We start from the raw sequence: 20,887 nt of genomic DNA, 5'->3' as shown, positions 1-20,887 counted from the left end.
TTTTGCCTAACCAACCAGGTCAACACCAACCCACAGCATAGACAACGGCAGGCTCACAACAGTGACCAACCAAACTTTATTAAAATGGCCCTGGCAAAAATGTCACCGGTCATGAGTTTAGTGCTATTACCCCAGCCTCACACCGTCCACTGTAAAGGCTAAAGTGACCCAAATCAACGCAATATACAAATTGTGGTTTCGATGTTGTTAGCACACGGTGGTTAGTTCGCACATAGACCCTCGAGGGTCTATGGTCCGCAGGGAGGTTTTGAAGCCACATGCACATCCACTTCATGCCAGGTTTGTTTGTCGGACCATACGCTTGTTCAGCTGCCTGTCTCAAGACTGAAAACTGGACATGTGCTGGACGCAATTCAGTTGTTCACTTAATTGCCAAATTGCGGGTAAAAAACCCAGCGTTGTCAATGTGTACGGGATCTTAATATTACCGTAAAAACCCATATAATTCGAACACAAAAATGATTATGATTTTAAATTGTCGGATCGAATTTGAAAGGAAATCAAAACTGCCGAAATAAATGGTCGAATTAATAGACGAGACGATTGTGAAAGTTTACATGAAACATGTTTTTATTTGTATAGACTGCTTCAAAGGATGGGTGAATTTTTTGGTGCCTCGACATCGACAAATGGTCGTCATTCAGTAGTTCTATACTGTACGTCACAAATGAACAAGTTGTGTCGGCCCTTGAAAATAAACAGTAAATAGAAAATAAATAGTAACTCGTAACAGGCAGGTAATATGAGATATATGAGACGTACAGTGCATTATCTACTTCTATCAAATAATAATAAAATGACATCACCGATCGTAAGAAACGCGATGTTGAAGAACATTTTAACAGTCTGAGAAGACCATGGCGACCATTTTCCTGTGAGTATTCTAAGTTTGAAAACTTGCGAAACCAACATCAGAAGACTTCAACTTTTTGGCTGTGTTCTACATGAAGGCGCGACTTTGCACAATTTTTAAATATCCGATATTTACAATCTAGTATCGAAGTTTGACATATCGACGATTTCGGGACTAGTATCGATACTATAGACGATACTAGAATGACCGGAGATTTCACCACCTCAAGGTTTCGGCCAAGCCTGACTTTAAAGGACTGACTCTAGCATCGATACTAGACGATAACTAGATTCAGTCAAATCGCAAGTAAATATCCGATATATATCGGAGATTTCACCACCTCACAGTTCTGGCCAAGCCTGACTTCAAAGGACCGACTCTAGCATCGATACTAGACGATACTAGATTCAGTCAAATCGCAAGTAAATTTCCGCTATATATCGGAGATTTCACCATCTTACAGTTCTGGCCAAGCCCGACTTCAAAGGACTGACTCTAGCATCGATACTAGACGATACTAGATTCAGTCAAATCGCAAGTAAATATCCGATATATATTGGAGATTTCACCACCTCAAGGTTCTGGCCAAGCCCGACTTTAAAGGACTGACTCTAGCATCGATACTAGACGATACTAGATTCCGTCAAATCGCAAGTTAATATCCGATATATATCAGAGATTTCACAACCTCACGGTTCAATCTAAGTTCGATATTGTAGAGTCTAGTAGCCGTAAATATCGGATATCATATAAAAGTGCAATGTCGCGGTGTCCTCGTGTTCTACGCATGTTGTAATGTCAGTCAAATTTCAGGAAAGTATCCGTTCGTGATCCGTACAGCGTAATTGTGCAAGCCGACGGCGATTTCCGAAAGATCATGATCGGTTCGTGGAAGCGTAAAAATCTCTCTCTCTCTCTCTCTCTCTCTCTCTCTCTCTCTCTCTCTCTCTCTCTCTCTCTCTCTCTCCTCTCTCTCTCTCGTGTCTCTTCTCTCTCATATTCATCTCGGATAACAGGAACAACGTTTGGTGATATTCGTGATTGTTTTATTTGAGGTCCACATATCTTTCTCTCACGACTTTGACTGACATGTATACCGGTACTTTGGTTGATAATGTAGTTGTGCTGTACTTTTGACCTGTACAATAACTGTGTAACATGACTTTTGCCTACGACTTTTGGATTACAGATGGGTGTGATTGCTATTAATTTGAATGCAAAACATTAGAATATTTGAAACTCGATATAACTAGCTTCACCGCACGAAAGTTATTGTCGGAACCAGGACAGTAGCATTGATCAAGCCCGGATTTTGCATGGTAGCTTTGGAAACAGGTGGTTCTTTCTCAGAAAACATGTGATGTATTACTTACTGCCCCCTTTGGGCTTAGACTTTCGCCGTCTCGCTCCTACACATCAACAAGATCATTCAGTTATGTGAATCTGTAAATTCATCAATTATTATACTCAACTACAGAATACAACACAAGGGTCGCAGTCACGGGTCGAAGGACGTCCAGGAAAAGACACCAGCGACGTGTATGTTGTGGACTTTTTATTGGTTTTTAGAACATTTAAATATATCAGTTCATCTGACAGTGTACCGTACGGTCGTACATCGAATCGACAAGTATATAGACTTCGAGGCTCTACGTTTTTCACTTTAAAGTTGCTATTAAAAAACACAAAGACATCGCGACTGAGTCCAACAGCGGCGCAAGAAATTTTAATTTCTAGTTTCTGAATCGAATCCCGCGTCAAGTGGTCAAGAAATACTAACCTAGTCCTGCATGTGAAGGCGAGGCTGTGTCCCGATGAGATTGCATAAATCATGAATGTATAGTTAATTTTCGCCAGACAGACATGTAGGCTAAACAATAGTTATCAATATATCTGAAAAGCGTTCATAAAAATTGACATAATAAGATAAAATGTCAAAAAAAGTTCTGTTTTTTTAATTGAACTTATTTATCGCACTTGCTATACGACATGCTTGTCTTGAAATCCATTTCTCTTTCACGCACAGACACTTCTCCTTGTCTGTGCACACACATAGTAGATCGACCTGGTTGGGCGCTGTCGTACTTACAAATACATTTCTTCGCCGCTTCGAAAAACATCTCGCCACTTTCACTTTGGGCATGGGCTACGTCTTTGTAATGTTAAAGGAACTAATGACAGTAGGCTGGATATTATTTTGGTCAAATAAGAATATAATATAGTCGATAAAAATCCTTTTTATCAAGCATGTGTCAAATATCTAATCACAGTCTAATCACAGTTAGACTGTCTATGATTTCATCAACAGGGAACGAAAATATTTCGATTTATTGACTAACATAACGAGAATGAACGTTTTATTTTTCTGAAAAGTAAACTCGTCTTTCCCTGACATCTCCGTTCCGTGAGGGAATACTCAGTCCTCAGTCAGTATGAAGGTCTTAGCCGCCTCCGTATTACTCACTCAGGCCATGGAATTAGTAATAGCTCTTACTAATTCCGTACTCAGGCCGAAACGTGGTTGTTTTGCCAAAGATCTCGTCAGCTTTCCGGCTTATTGCATGGGACACGTCCGTATACGTTCGCAAGGAACCCGCCACAGTAATTTAGGATACTATATCGGTCAAATTAACACAGCATATTGAAGATGAAAATACTTTTATCGATTGACTCAAAGAGCTAGAACGAGTCAGTGAATCTGTAAATAGACGGACGGGATAGGCACAGGCAAGTCTGTATATAAAAAATGATCCCCCTAGCCTGCTCTTCGTAGATGAATTCGAACCTGTCTCTTAATTAATCTGGTGAATCACAAATATATGGTGCATTGTGTAATATTTTTTGTCTAACAAGAGTGACAGAAATTGCATTTTGTCATAATTGAACATTAATAATAATAACTTCTAAGCAAATTCTTCCTGTGAATATTTGAGCACTTAGGGGGTCGTAAACAGTAAAGCGCCACCTTGATGACTTTGCTGTACCTGTGTTAAAGTTGTACCTGGTCCCTGGAGTGGGTTGTCATGCAGTTACGAGCCGTCCAGTTCGACAAGCAACACGTTTTATTCAAGTTATTCTCCGTTCAACCCCAGTTTAACCATGACGAAACTACACAACCCATTTTCGAAACTTGGACGGAAGAGAGCAAACTTTTCAACAACAGCGACATGTCGACAAGTACCTAAATCGCCGCAATCATAGTTATACAACATCAGCTGGACAGCCGTTGTGTAATCCAGGTATGTATCGTTGTCCTCTCAACTTGTCCCAGTGTTTTCGATACTTTTTCTTGCATACCTCTTTATAGAAATATCTTTATCAGGTACAAGTATCTAACATTTTAATATGTTTTCATTCACCAATAGTCCTGACTGTTGCAAATGTACACCAATTCCTAGCTCTCCGTTCCAAAGCCCTTTATAAAGGCTTTATGCTAATTTGACCTCTTCATGCCATGTCCTGCATCAGACCCAGGGAAGAGTGCAAATGCCTTGCAGACATATGTACACGCATAAGCCCTAAAATGACAAAGTAACATGAATGGTTTACGTTCTACCGTTTGTTAAACCCCGACTTGAAAAGGTCAGGGATCGTAAAAACTGAAGTCTTGAGAAGACTAGGCGTTTCTGTCTTTTGTTTTCCTCTCAAAGTGCAGTCATTGTATAAATATGTTGCGAGGATTTTGGATTAATATGACCAGACTCTTAATTCTTACATCTCAAATTTATGTTCCATGTATTGTGATTTCATGATGGGAAGAGCCCTATTCAATTTTGGGGGTCGTTTTGGTAGCATTCTTAGAGGCATATGCATCTCCATTCACTCAGTTGCCATTAATTACATTGTTATGCAAATAAGCCATTTTGCTATCAGTAATTCCTTGGGAGTAGACTTTTCACACCTGACCAAACCTTTCCGAACTTCTAAAAATTTGGTTTCCTTTCAGTGACAAGCCTTTCACTATGTGAAAAAGCCAGAATCCATCAAGCATTGTTGTGGATTCCTCCGTGGATTCAATCAGAATCCAAGGGAATCCAGAGATATCCATTGTGGGTACTCAGGGAATCCTAAGGTATCCAATTATGGATTCTTCTATATACGGAACACTTTTAGAATCCACATCAGAATCCATTACAGCATTTTAATGGATTCCATAAGACAGTCTCCTGAATAATCCTGTGCAGGATTTCAATGGATTCTGCGTGAAATTAGTGATCATGGGAATCCACCCTCTTGCCTTAAATTTTCCATGGTACCTTGCGTGAAATCGAATAAAATATCACTGCTCTGCTGTCATTCCTTTTAATTTTTGAATTTCTCATGAATCGATATTCACTTGAAACAGTAACCTGTACCTTTTGCACATTTTGTACTGTTTCATCATTTTTTTCCATAATTGTATACCAAATAACCTTGTATTCTGCTTCTAAACATGGCCTCTGTATCCTTTATGTTATTTTTGACAGATCCATTTCAAAAGGCCTTACTTCAGTGCAATTATCAACAATTACACTGGTAATGATGCATAGACATGCTTAGAAAATAGATATGGGGCAGTTAGTTCTATTATGGGGAAACAAACAGGACCAAGTTGATATATATGTACAGCGCGGATATTTAATATCTTTTCTGCATTCTTCCATTTTGTGTTTACAGAATTATGTGCAAGCATATTGCCATAGGATGGTATGCACAATATCTACCATTATTGATTAAAATGTATTACCGGTATTCTCATGATATACTAGTATTCTTTCATTTTACTCATACTCACATGTTACACTACACACATCAACAATTTGAGTTCATACAACTGTTATGCAATTAAAAAATAATGTCCTTTTTATTCACTGAATAATACTAATCCAATGAAATATTTACAATAATTGACACATGTGTTAAACAAAAGCTGCGGTTTCTGAAAAAAAATCACAAACAATAATATAACCAGACTTTTTGAAACCAATATTTCAAGTCATTCATTGAACGTCTGTACAATTGTAGCAGCGATTTAAAAAAAAAAGACTTGGCAAAAGACAATGGTAAAAATTTTGCCAAATATACAATTATGCAAACTTCACCACAATTTGAAACAGTCTTACTGAGCTGTACCCTAAAAACCTCCACACCAACTTTCAAATCAATTGGAGTTGTGGTCTCAGAGAAGCTTTCTTGACCAAGAATAGAAAAAATTCCGAAAAAATACAATTATACAAATAATCACTGTTTATGACTCGTCGGTGTAATAACATGAGTACAGCCTGTATCTAGTAAATAAAATTCAAAAGTTGAGTGGTCTTTGTTCAAACTAAAAATGCATCATTGAGCTTTTAGCAGAATCAAGAAAATGCAAAAACATATGCTTATACATTAAACATTGTCCTGTAATGAGTTGTCAGCGCTGTTGATATTGTCATTTGTCTGTATAACGGCTCATGGCCCACAGTACAATCAATTACCCACAATGCTGTTCGATTTGTACCAACGACGTTAGTTTTCTTGTAACTTTTTCAGTTCTGCATAAAAGCAATAATGTGAAGTCTCACGATAATTGATTAATTATATTTATTAAAAGTACGTTGAAATATTGCAGTATAAATTTCAAAGAAACCATTAAATAACCACAAAAGTCACATTCTTCAGGTACTACAAATGTCACAGTTTTGGGAAGCAAGTTATTACCAACTGAAGGGGTCATTCTCTGAAAATAGTTAGCATGTAAATTTCTTTTGTCTTTTCTATTTGGAAAAAATCAATATCCTTTTGTTTCATAAAACAGGTGCAACAATTCTCCCTACTTTCCATCACTTTATTCTGTATGGCTGAGGACACAATCAGTGGAAAATTTACAAAAATCCTTTCTCTTCTCTCAATCAAGCACAATTTTCTTAATCCTTTACAATGGGAATTGAGAAGAAAGGTGTTTTTAAAAGTACGTTCTCAGAATTTCTACACGTGGTCCAGGAATTGTCTACACATGGGAGACATGACAGACTTCACAGGGGAATCTACATTGGTACAAATCATGATGTATTGTGGGAAATCTCTAGTACTGTGTGGCCCAACATCCTCATCTTCAGGCTCTGGTCTGATTGGGGCCACGCCCTCAATGCAAGGTAGCCTCAATATGCATTTCCTTTGATGCAAGTGTTTTTCCATAATGTACGCAGTTTCACTTCTCTCTCTATCCCATGGCAAGTGTCTCCGAATAAAGGCACCACCCTTGCAACTTCTGTCCTGCTCGCTGTCCTCAGAAGAAACACACACAACTACCAAATGTCTTCAGCTTCATGCTAGTCCTTGGATAGCCCCGTTTGCGTCCTTCAATTTCTGTAAATAACGATACACAGAATAAATCATCAGAATTGTACATTATCCATTTAGTTTGTTTTTGTTTAAATCTTTGTATTTATAGACCTTTGATAATTCATTTGAAAGTACTTCATTAGACTAGAATGGTAATGTATGCAAGAAATTTGATTTCTGAATCTCACTGAAATGTTGATTCACTATACACTGGAGTCTATGAGAAAACTATGAATAATTTTTTTACAATGCTTAACAAACACATTCTGTGCTTTCTGAGGTGTTTGACAATTGATACAAATGTACTTGATTCAAATAGGGTGTTTGAAGGTTCAGATGTGGACAACAGTAATGATATTGGAATTTCAACTAAACATTTCTATTTTCATGGTACTAGTGGTCAACAGGTCACTGTTAAATATTTTCCCTGACAAAACTTGCTATATCTTTAATATGTAAGTAATAGAAATTGTTCATTGCTCTCAGTGAGCTCGATTTACAATAAGACAAGCCTCAGAGTTGCCAAGGCAAGATGTTTAGTGGCAGATAATTATACTTTTGTTCAGATTTACAGTTAAATGACTACCGAGAGTGAAATAATGCAGCGAATCATTTTATCTCCCAAAAAATGTTTTGAACACTTAAACTACTTTTTTAACAATTTAAAGTGAACCCCAACCCATTCAAATTGTGCTGGCTGTAATAACTGAATGCTCCCTTGATGAATAAACTGGTCATCTATGTACTGTTGCACAACTGACAAGTTTATGCCATAATATACAAATATGAAGATAAAAATGTTTTTTCACTGATTCATTGCCTATTTTATTATTTACTAAATATTCCTGTTTTTGTTAGGAGAGACTAACATCAATGTATCTCCAAGACACATGGTGTATGGTCGTGCTTCCACTATTAATTTTGCAAAACATATCATCAATTAATGCTTCAGCAAATGGACCAAGTCTTTGTACGTTGGTCGAGAACTAATACAGTAAGACATATACGTTAGAATATAAATCTGTCAAATTAGGATGGAATATTGAGGTAGAAATATTTTTGTACCATGCAGCTTTGACCTACAGTGCCTTGTAACATTACATATATTGAACTAAAAAGAGGCATGTCATGCTGGGGAATCACCCAAATCAAAGACTGAACTGACTGCGTATGGGTGCCAGTATGGATTAAAGGCAGGGGGACTCGGAGCCTATAAATACCCCCTATCTCCCTGGGCATTCATAATCCAACATGAGTGGCACATGGTAACAGCATCAACGAATGCTCCCGAAAATCTGGAGTTTTCAACAACCAAAGAGTAAATTAAAGCATTGTTCCAATATATTACTTTTGTGAATACTTGTGGCATCACCTTGTTGGTGAAATTCTCTCATTATATCCATTTTAAGTTGATTTTTGATGCGAAAACTGCTGCGATGCTGTGGCAGGGCTCGACGCAAGGTCAAATCATCCACTAGCCCGAAGGACTAGTAGCAGTTCACTTTTAGTAGTCCTAAATGAAATCTACTAGTCCTGCTAAAGCAAAGCCAAATGTTGCTCTCATGTTGTAAAGAGGTGTATATATGACCATTCTCATATTTTTTGTCGCAAAGGTTTTTAAACCCAATAACTAACTTTCATGCAAGACTAGCACATTTGCTTACTGCAAAATGTTTAACTTTGAATCATATATAAACCACAAAAATAACCTGAATGAAATGTCCTGTGTAGGAGGAGAGGTCATGAAAATAGCCTATTGCCATCAAGAATAAAATCAGACGTAGGAATGAATTTGTTGGAAAATTCTTCATAGCTCAGGTAGTGCACCATTAATTTGCAAAGAACATGTTTGTTCATGGTGGGGACAGATTTGTTTCTCCAGAACTGAAATTCGTACAGCCATTCACAAATGTTCCTGTGGAGTGCCTTCATATTTTTGACATATATCACATTTTAAAATTGACCAGCTTGTGGGGAGGACCTCTCATTTGTAATAATGGTTTGTTAAAAATTTAGTTTTTAATAGTAAAAATGTTGCATTTTACCATTTCATGTGCTTGTGTCTTTTATAAGTTTTTGCCAGTTACTGGTAACAAAATGTGATCAGCACAAAAATAACCGATGACTCCCAGAAGTGATTGGATACAACAGTCTGATACACCCATTTCATATGTTGTTTTTTCACTACTGTTTTAAGGTTCACTTCACTATTATTGCCCCAATAATTTACCCTTTTCCACTAAAATGGCAAAACAATAAGTTGCTAGGACCAAGTTATTATCTGTGAGGAATTCCCTCACCTGTACAAGCAGTAGCAACTTGCCCTAGCACTGTTTTGGCAAGCTAGGTGGCTCTTTTTAAGATCAGCTTCAAACAAGCTAGGGGGTCTTGACTATATATGGAGGTCAGCATGTGGAGGCATTCTAAAGCAGGGTCAAACTGGCTACGAACTATCGGAGGTGTTGTTTGGGAATGCCCCTGAAGAAATCTTGAGAAAAATCTTCTTTGAAAGGCAAGGATACAGAGTTTGAACGAAATTGTGGGGTTGCTCATGTTTTTAGGCGAAGTGATGAGCTTCAAGCAAACCAAAACACACGACGTGCAGACAATTCCGTTTGATGCTCAGCGTTGAGCCATGTTTCCCAGGGCCATGTTACTGGCATGTACAGTACAATTTGGTTCTCCGTAGCAGGTAAACTGTTTCATTTTAAGTTGGTGATCAATAAAGTTTGCTTCACTGTTTCACTGTCCAATTTGTTTGGGTAAAATTTAGTGTATTTTTATATAAAATGATCGAGGCTTGGTTCATTCTTATCGAATGAGTGGCCTGGCGTCCCATTAGTTTTGTAGCGATAAACTTTCCTGGACAACTACGGAACTTGAAAATTGCACTAGTCCGCAGGACTACCTCCGAAGACATTTTTACTAGTCCTCTGGAAAATTTACTAGCCTCGGGCTAGTGGGCTAGCGCTTATGTCGAGCCCTGCAATTGTGTTCGAAGCATTCAAAGAACAATAGGGGAAAGCTTTCAAACAGCTGCCAATCACGAGGGGATGCACGATCAAACATTTGTTGTGTCAATCAGATCGATACGATGTCAACAATGAATAAACATTTTTACCACTGAGCCTTTTATACCGTCCAGAAATTTCAAAGCTACAATTTTTTTACCCTGACATATAATACAACGACCTTGCACAATAATGATCATTCCACTGCTTCTGTTGGGTTTTGTTGGTTTTTTAAATTCGCTCCGTGGCCCCAGTAGATTTTTTTCAATATGATACACAATTTGAATTTTTTTCAAGGTAAATTTAGTATATTCTCTTGTCCAGTTTGATAGAGTAGACGTCGAGCCCGGCACTGTTGACTGAGATCGGGCTTGGGGTCATTTAATCCTGCAACCTGAAGAGTTCTGTATGATCATCGTTCAGCATTTGGGTGATTTTTGTTTGGTCAAAGTAATCAGTAACAATGTACGCAAGATTCCTTATGTTGTTTTTGTCACCATCATACACGTATACGAACGGTTTTCGATTAAAAATGGTAAAAATATCCAGTGCTTGTAAATGCATGCACAGATTCTTCAGTGACTGTTTATGCAGCAGTCGTCGATTCGACAAGGATTTGCCACCATGTAACAACTGTAAACACCGCGTCAACAGTCCCAGGTATGTAGGAGTATCTCAAACTATACACTCCGAGTTCCAAAACCCTGTCGGACTTGCAAGTCCGAGTACTCGGACTTGCATACTCCGAGTAAACCTGCTTACTCGGATTTGTATACTCCGAGTACATGGCCTACTCGGACTTGAATACGCCGAGTAATACGTGTTCCTATAAATGCATATTTTGCCATGCCGGACAAGAAACGATCTGTCGAAAAAAGTATTTTATTACTCACAGAGTTTACGGCTAGCGCGGATCGATATGTCGAAAATCTGCTCTTTTGAAAAAAAAATCATTTTCACGATGTCTTGTAATCTGTTGCGCAATGTATATTTAACCACGGTCCCTCCACAAGGAGGGACCGGGACCGTGATTTTACCCTCAGAAGAAAGCTACTGCCACGGCCGGCGGCAAAGTTTTTGAAAGATGACTTAGACGTAACATTTGCATTAAAAACCAATAAATTTCAGGCAAGTCCAGTCAGTTACTCAGTTCGATATCACAATCGGTCCAGCGAACTTAAATCAATGCATGACATCACAGGTCAAGTCAGGTCATTATTTACGACCAAGTGGTCACTCGCACTCGGTTCATACCATAGACGAGCGCACTGTGCTCATTTTATTTTGAAAATTACTAGTTTAATTATTTTATCAAGATATAATATGCCTAAAATGCTTGGGCAAGTTTATCATGGCCTCGCTACGCCAGCAAACCACGGCCATGACGTCACAGGTCGACAGGTCATCAATTATGGCGTCCGTGTTCTAATAACTTGCCGCGCTGCATCGCGGTGATCTTGAAACGTTTTTGTGCCCAATTCAAGTCATGTATCAAATCAGGATCTGATCCGGTAATGAAACGAAAAGACAAGACAAACTCATAATTTGCGTGACGGTAGCTACACTCGACGATGACTTGAGCGTGTTGTACAAGATACACAGATCGGATCAGAGGTCAGACAGATTGCGTTAAAAACTCTTTTCTCTGAGCGACTGGAAATGCACTGCAGTGTATACGCTGTTCCTGTGTTTTTTCCAGCATTGTTTTTTTTCTATAAGCAAGTGTAACTCGACGTATTCAAGTCCGAGTAGGTCATGTACTCGGAGTATACAAGTCCGAGTAAGCAGTTTTACTCGGAGTATGCAAGTCCAAGTACTCGGACTTGTAAGTCCGACTCGGTTTTGGAACTCGGAGTATGCTGTTGAAGGCACTCTTACATACCTCACAGTCCATAAAAAAATTTCATGCTAAATCGAGTTAGATAACAATTGCCTTGCAGTAGGAAAGGTAAGTCCACCATCCGTAAAAGTTGTTGATCTGAAAAATCTTCACTGTGCACCAACTACATGAGTGGCTGTTATAGTTGTACACGTAGTTCCATGGGCTTTCCATTGTCCTTTGTTACGAGCTATGTTCAAAGTGCGTCAAGGTATGAATATTTTCATTTTGAAGTACCGGGTACATTGATTTTGTTCAAAACCACTGCCTGTTTGTTCCTTGTGTTTTTTTTTGTGTCCCTAACGTTGACTGGCTCTATGTGTGTACGGTACAAACATAGCAGTCGAGATTAAGATTTCCTGGATAAATAGATACACTCACAGTGTTAGCGCTAGGAATTTTTTCATTGTAGCCACAGTCTGTTAGTGTGGCTAAAATGATCAAAATTTTTTTAGCCACAAGCAATTTTTATTAGCCACACCCAACAAATCAATTTCACATACAAATTGCACAAACCCTATTTTCAATAACGTTTGTACTTTATTATCCAAATGTTGGGCCAGGGCTGTTGTACATACACTTTAATTCCTTGACAGATAAACTGCTGAGCACATTTTCTGCCAATTTTATAGCTGCAGATAATAATGACCAGGAGCACGGTAAAACTCCAGGTCCTTTGTGAAAGTTGTCTGTCCTTCAATTAAAAAAATATTTATTAAACAAAAATTGGTCTTAACTCCGTTCAGATCTATATTTCATGAATGCTGGTGAATAAATTGACCCCTCTCTTTATAGACAGGGACAAAAAACTTTTGTTTATTTTTAACCTTTATTATGACACAAACAACAAATAGAGTTCTTGGAACAAAACTTGCACAACATGTTATGAAAAAATCATCAAAGTCTAACCATTGGCCATAATTGTTCCTCTTTTTTATTTTTTACATGATTTAAAAACTGCTTTATACCGTTATCTGGTGATCTGGATAAAATTACAGTGATTGCCTGACTATGCAAAGCATTGTCCATAAAGTATCAAAGAAAACTATTGGTATTAAAAAATTTCTTAGGTTTTGAAAATTAGTTAAATTCGCAAACTCAGTGAAAAATCAAAAGAGCAGTTCGTCAATACGACAAATCTATGATCAACCGACTTATCTGTAGTCTCACATTATACTTCCATGCACAGACAAAAAACTTGCTGAAATTTGTTCGACCATGTTCTAGACCGTGGTTCGTCTGTCTTTGTTCTCTTCTCGGTGGTTTCCTTATTTCCTTTTTTTTTCGTAAGATATTTTAAACCTAGTTTCTTTCCCAGCTGAGAACAATCAATAAACTATTTGTAGTTGGCAATCGTAGCTGCCCGCAAGCCGCATCGCATCGTACCGTGCATTCGTAACACATTTGCATTGTTTGGGTGTCTCGAAACTACCCAAACCGTACACGGACCAGAGTATACAAACTGGGGATCTTGAAACTTTTTCATGCATGCTCATTTAAGCTCTGGGCAAAGTCCAACGCCATCATTTCAGTCTGTCAGTTGCATGGTCAGGAACTCTGCCGTCGATCATCGGTTGACGTACGACAAAGCAACGAATTATTTTGTTCAAAGGCTAGATATTTAAATGACTGAATATTTCGATAGTCTGACCGATCTAAGGGTTATTTTGATACGTTAAAAGTGACAGAACCGGCGTGATTAACGATGGTGCACGCTGTTTTGAATACGTTGTGGCTGCTATGCTGGCCGGCGTGAACTCAAATTACCCTTCATGCTTGCATCCTGACGCGACGTACGTGGTCAAATGTTTCGTACGATGCTTGCAGCGTTTATGCTGGAAAATTTGGATTGCGGAAAATAACGTAGACTTATTTGTAAAAACGACTAGTTGTTAGAATAGTAGGCTACATAAATTATCCAGTACATATTTTGGATCGATCACAATGAACACCCGCATATCGAAATTATTGGTCCTTCGAGAAAACCGTCAGTCTGGGATCGCAGGACTGACGTGACTTTCGAAGGCGTCTAGGGTCAACACGGCACCCAGTCACGAGCTTTCGCCACGTGTGGCGAAGGCGTAGCATTTTTTTTCGCCACATCGGACATCTATTCGCAATTTGCGACTGTGGCGAACGTTAGCGCGAACCCTGACTCATAGTTTATTCCGCCTCTGATGCAAAGATACACACTGTTTTAGATGTGCCACTCCTAGGCCCTGGGATCAAATTCAATACCTTTAAGAGTTAATCTGTTGGTGCTTGAACTAGAAGTCATCGCTGATGACATAGTCTCCACTGGATTGTAGTTTAGGTTTAAGTTTATAGGAAAATAGTTTCATACTATTTTAGTAAAAGATAAAATTATGGTTTTTGAGCATGTCATGAAATCTGGAACATGTTATCAGAACAGAAGCTTGTTTCATCTTTCATTACACAATTTGCAACAAACTCTCTAACGACAGTTTGTCTTGTGATATTGTTTAGATGTTTTGTTTCTCGTACAAAGTTCATAAAGTACACTTCAAGGATTCCTTCAATAATATTTTGGCAAGTGTTGGGAGACAGAGTTAAAAAGAACATTTCTTAGGTTTGACTATGCAATTATTGTATGTCATGTACATTTGTGTTTGGAACTCATGTACGAGCCCCCTTAAGTTGTTTCAACACTCTGCTTCTCTTATATAAATTGCAGACTTTACACATTTCATTGTGATTTCAAAGTTTGACATGGGCTAAGCTACATCACTATCAATTACATTTGTATCTTCAAAAGAAGATTATAAACGCAGATTTTGTTGCTTATTGCTGTTAGCTAGGTGCTCTGCAAATATAACCAAACATCATTGTAAAATTGTCTTACTTTGTGTTGTAATGGTTCTGCTTAACCATGTTCATGTACCATAATTCACCAACACTGGTGCTTTGGTTAGCATGTCCTTCAAAGTTCACAACTTTAAACAAAAAACTTATCAGTGCAGACTTTGTACATGTGTATGAAGTACATACCTCTCATATTCTTCTCAGTTGTTGGCATGCCTTTTCGTGTGACTCTGTCATTCCTTGGGGCACTACACTTTTCTTATTTGTTCAACGCCTAATAAATATCTCCACGGGACCTGCAACTTGCAAGGAAATAAATAAAAAGAGTTAAAAATCCTACTGTGAAAAATTAAATTATCTTAAAACACAGATGATGAATCATCAGATTTCACGTGACAATAATGACGATGAATCACCATATTAATCTGACAGTCCATCAACACATATTTGAATCAGAAATATATCAAGCGTTTTCATTGCCTGAAAAGGCTCAACTTCATTGGATTCACACTGCACTATGCATTCCTGCAGTATCTCAGAGCTGGTAGACTGTCAGACCATTGATGAAAATTGACTCTTTTTACATCAATGGTCATATCAATATCTAAAATGTGCATGTTGAAAGTAACACCACATTTCATTTTCAGCAGAAACAGAAATAAAATGACATATCATGTTTAGGTAAGATTAAAATTAATCTCATGTTAACTTAAGCCCCACTAGCTGTATCTTCTAGCATTGTTTTTATGATTTTAACGTCAAGCCAAAATAAGTTTGTGAGAATGTTCTAATTTTGGTGATGTATACACTTATTATTAACTAACACTGGGACTGTACATGCAATTTTGGACAAGATAAAGATTGCAATGTGATTAAATATTTGCCAAAACATTAAATCCCATCACAGTGCATACAAGCAAAAACCCTGTATACTGTGCATATCTGCACTGAAATCTTCACACAAACTGCACAAAGCAGTCCAATGTAATGCACAGAGCATTGTGCAATTCATGCGATAAAATGTTGAATGGCCCTTACTTCATCATTTGATGGGCCACTCAGGGGCAACATTCTCTGAATTGTTTGGTCACACAGAGTTCATGCTAATGCATGTAGTTCATACATTCCCGCAGTGAAGTTGGGCTCACCTCAGTCATACCGGTAGTGTGAAATGTTAAACAATTTCAATACCCAACACTGTAGCTAACAGAGGTGGAGGTCTGAAGTTTAGTGGAAAGAGATGATTGATTATGTTAACTAAGATTTCTGCTAAAATATCAAGCGACCAGGATGACATTTGACCCAGCCAATATGGCTATAGGTCTGATTTTTGCTGGACGGCCATCATGGGAGGAAAGTGTACAGCAAAAATATCAAGTAACCAGGATGACCTCTGACCTGAATTTAACTTATTTGCCAGTATTAGTGCAATAGCCTTCATATTGGTGGGATGAGGCGTCACATCATGAATTACTTAAGATCTGTCAAATAAAATATTATTGACGTTGACTATAGCACATACAGGGACAGCATAACGATTGGGGAGAGTCACTTTTCTCAGCATCGTTTTGAAAAATTCGCCCTCCCTCCCTATAAATTTTTCCAGTCCCTTACCGGCCAGCACAGGTTGAATTCGTGAACACACATATCACAGGTCACCACTTTATGCACATACAAGGCCTCATTAAATGTGATTTAACAGTGAAGATTAATCGATAAAGTGAATTAGAGTGAAAATTCACCTATTTCTACTAGCTTAAAATGCTAATCATGCAAACTGAACTTTGGCTCGCGGCACGTGAATTAGCCTTATCCGTGGTCGTACAGGTAACTCTCTTGTGCTGCAGTGTATGAGTAATTGTCTATGTTTGCAAAGCAGGGGCACTCTCGGAGAAATCCTACCGGTGCGCACAGTAAAAATCACAGTCCTTAGCAATTTGTAGAGTTGTGCAAGTCCAACATATCAATAATTTGTCACACAAGTTACATAAACGATACTATAGGGCAGAATTCAGAAAACCAGGACAAAATGGGGAGATACATGTATTTTGAGGTAAACAAATTTCAAGACTTACAGCTAGTGGTTCTTTAACCCTTTGAACCCGGCTCAGACATAAATGTCTGATGACGTCATAGAGTACCAGGGGGTCAGGGTGCAAGGTTAAACATGCTAGTCGTCATGTACATGTAACTTTGCATTATTTATAACCTTCTAAATTAATACTATTATTGTGACAAAGGAAATAAATTGACAACATAAATCATTAAATGTAATGTCTCCTATGACTATAGAAAAAAAGGTCAAAAAATATCAATGGGCCCTATTCTGTCCTTGAGCCATTGTGCATACATAAATTTGAGCTTGAATAAGTGGACTTGTGGGATTGAATTAAAAATCGGCCAACATTCAACTGATTACAGTTTCAAAAGAAAATAAAGGATAGCAAATCTTCATTATCTTATTATTAACCTTCATGCACAGCCATTTTGAGTAGAGGTTCAACAAACAATAGAGCGTATAAATCATGTGTTCCTTGGATTACTTTTCATGGAGACTGAACAGAAATTACAGGGGGTAAGGCCTTTTTGGGGTCCATTTTTAAAAAAGTATTTTGAATTGTCATGCATGCCTTTGGGGCAGGGTTACCATTTTTGCGCAACTATTGAAACTATTTGAAAACAGGATGTGGCCAATACAGTGCTTTACTAAAAAAATATCAAATTTAATACATTGGAATCTGTTAGGCAAAATATTGACAGTTTTCCCCTATGCAACATGCATTTTATGTACATTTATCCATGTTTGATAATTTATGTAATTCTAGTAGTTGGAATTTGGATGCAAAATACATCTGTGTACAAAAAATTTGATTTTTGGATTATTCAATATACATTGTAGTCCATGAGGAAACCATGATTTTTTGCAATAAATCAATAGCTATATCTGTGTGTTTATAGATGCTTAATTATTGATATTAATGCCAGTGTTCGAAATTTGTGGAAAAAATCAACCAGTCACCAGGACTGGTAACTTCAAAAAGTTGCCTGTCCTGCCAAAAACTTACCAGTCCTGATACTGCGATTGCTTTTTGTGCCTAAGTATTTTTGTTATGCGCTGTTGAGTAGGATGAATTTACGGGAAAGAAAACTGTCTTGCCATAAAAATTTGAATGGGAGCCCAGAGAAAAAATAGCAGACATATTTTTAAAGAAGACTCCCCACGCTAAAGTCAACCTGTCCGCAAGACTGGTAACCTTTTTATTTTACAAGTCCTGCAGAAAAACAACCAGTCTCGAACTGCCAGACAGGTGTTATTTTGAACACTGTTAATACAATTGATTGGACTGAGATGGTTAAAAGTGAATGTGTAAGAAAGAAATTTGATTTTGGAATTTCACCGGAATGTTTATTCACTTAACATGAACATTCTTGTTTCTGAAGAAAATCCGAACAGATATTTTAAATAAAACGCAAGCTAAATCTGTGCTTATATAAATGTTTGGCAATTGATATAAATATACATGATGAGAATACTGGTTTAAAAAAACAGATGTGAACAAAAAATGTGATATTGTCTTTCACCCTAGTGATTTTTTGTAAAGGTTAAAAGTATTCTTTAACAGTTCAAAGTTAAATGAGAACTTATATGTCAATTATTAAGATATCATTTATACAGACTGTGACTCACAGGGCACATGAAAATTTTGGAGGGACAATCTTTTCCTTGCTAACACTTTTTGAAGGGTCATTATTTTCCATTTTATAAGGCACTTTGCTGATCCCTGGGATTGCTTTGTTTAAGTATGTAGGAGGACTACCTTTTGTTTTCCATTGAAACTGTAATCTGGTTGGTAAATTTTCTGGTGAGACAATCTGGTGCCAACACAGGCCTCTAAAAACACCAATCAATCCCCCCGCCCGTAATTTTTGTCCAGTCCCTGACAGGTATCAACACTCATTAGCATAAAGTGACCCGGAAATTCGATGTTCATTATTCGTTTGAAATTATCAGGAATATCGATGATTTAAAACAAACAAACGTTCGATACTGTGCCAGATACAGATTTTGCTGGACACGTTTATACCAGAAGGAGTAGACGTATCCCATCCCAGACACTTGGCTGGTCAAGAATAAGTGAATAGCTATACAATACTGTACATACATACCTGGTAAATTGTAAGCTTACACGAGAACCGTTCAGCTGATGCAGGACTCTTTGGCGATCACCACACTGGCACTAGATTCAAACGTACCGCATAGTCGTCGAGACGGTCCAGGATTTCAAGATTAGAGTCTTTAGTGGACATTCCTAGACACCGGCGGGACGTGTCAGTACTAAAATATAGACGAACGCAACGTTGAGAAGGCGACGCGACGCTATCCATAACAATGGCGTCTTCTGAGTATGGCTCCCCAAGTGCTCAAATATTCACGAAACGAACTTTGCAAAGAATTTGATAACTATCACTTTTCACTCAATCTTGAAGAAAATGTTATTTTTTTTGCTCTCGTTGAATAAAAATATTGCTAACTGAACCATATATTCGTTTTCGCCAGCTAAAGCATGGAGGTAGAAAGAAAGAGAGCAGCAGGCTACGAGCTAGCTAGGGGGTCAATTTTCATCAACAGGCTGCCAGCTGTGCAGTTTACCTCTCAGCATGTACACAATGGGATTTCGATTTACGCATTTTTTACCTTCATGAATATTCCGGTGGCGAGATCTTTATCAAGATGGTCAAAATATAGCAGCTATTAGGCCTAATTAAAACTTTGGGAAATATGAACACGGTTTGAAATCAGTCTGATATAATAACTACCAACCTGTACATGTAGGCCTACTGACGGGAAAAGCGAAATTCTAGCACTTTTTTAATGAAATCCATCATCGTATATCACGGTCGCAATTTACATGCGGGACTGAGCTCAGAGTTCACTATGACTTGACGTTGGATTTAATGGACCACGAAGGTAAATGCAGAAAGTGGAAAAGACATTTTCTTGAGCAATAGTCGCTACAGTCGCGGTATCTTTTCCCATACACCCGCTTTTCCGGAAAAGTGTTTTTAATATAAAAATGTGTACAATGTAAAACTTCGAAGTTCATCGTCTAAAAGTTGATTTGATATGCAGCAGTACGGTCTATTTTTTATATCAATGAGTATACTGATATTATAAGTTCTCGAAACTAGTACAAATAATTCCCCTAACTCTGAAATTAATGCGCGTTAGTTCAGAATTCATCACGATAGATCGATGCATCAAAATTTACGGATTCATGTGACTGAACTATCTTGTGATTTGTTTGCTAATTGACGTTTCGGCGGCGAAAGTCCAAGGCCCAAAGAAGAAGTATGCAGTCCAATCACATAATTTCGAAGAAATAACCACAGCTTTCCATATAATGTGCGAAATCCGGCCCTGACCAATGCTGCCGTCCTGTTTCCGAGAATAACTTTCGAGCGGTGAAGCTAACATTGCCACTGAACAGCCTCGACTCGCCTCCGAGTCGATTTTTGATGTGGTTGAAGCACGGTCCTTTGGTTGAATTAAACCACTGGCGAAGAGTATATTGGCAATATTCAAAAACATACCGGTGTGAAATGTAATGCAGATCTCCTGGTTGTGTGTCAAATAAGCAATTTTGTCGCAAGTCATATCTTGTTTTTCAGAAAGTCGAACTCACAAGAGGGCAGATCGTCTGTGCAGCCGACACGAACACAAACTGTCATGATACCGGCTACCAAATACTATCACAAGATAGGCTGTCGTCTACTGACTCCACACATTTGTCATTTGAATGAACGATGTGTGACGAAAAGGGAAGTATCCCATGTTTAACTGCTGTGGCGATATCGATGACAACCCTAACAAATCGTTATGAGACTGCATGAAGAACGAGCGCATTTTGCGAAAGATTATGATCTTAGTCGTTGTTATAAAACGTGCCTGCCTTTGAGAGTCATAATTGCTAAAGTCAACTAAAGGGACTGGTC

At 38.1% G+C, this 20,887-nt stretch overlaps 1 long non-coding RNA gene across 2 annotated transcripts; it reads right to left on the bottom strand.

Moving 5' to 3' along the window:
* Window positions 1–6,597: 6,597 nt before the first annotated feature.
* LOC139123052 (uncharacterized) lies at window positions 6,598–19,299 on the bottom strand. 2 transcript variants are annotated; one of them, XR_011549570.1, is made up of 3 exons: window positions 19,061–19,299; window positions 15,080–15,195; window positions 6,598–7,204 (listed from the first exon to the last, which is right to left on the bottom strand). It is a non-coding gene; the product is annotated as an uncharacterized lncRNA (long non-coding RNA). The 2 variants fall into 2 exon arrangements; XR_011549569.1 differs by having other exon boundaries at window positions 15,080–15,189; window positions 19,061–19,297.
* Window positions 19,300–20,887: the final 1,588 nt, after the last annotated feature.

Source organism: Ptychodera flava, chromosome 22 (assembly GCF_041260155.1).
Source record: "Ptychodera flava strain L36383 chromosome 22, AS_Pfla_20210202, whole genome shotgun sequence".
Classification (NCBI taxonomy): domain Eukaryota; kingdom Metazoa; phylum Hemichordata; class Enteropneusta; family Ptychoderidae; genus Ptychodera; species Ptychodera flava.
This window is presented reverse-complemented; position numbering and strand designations above follow the sequence as displayed.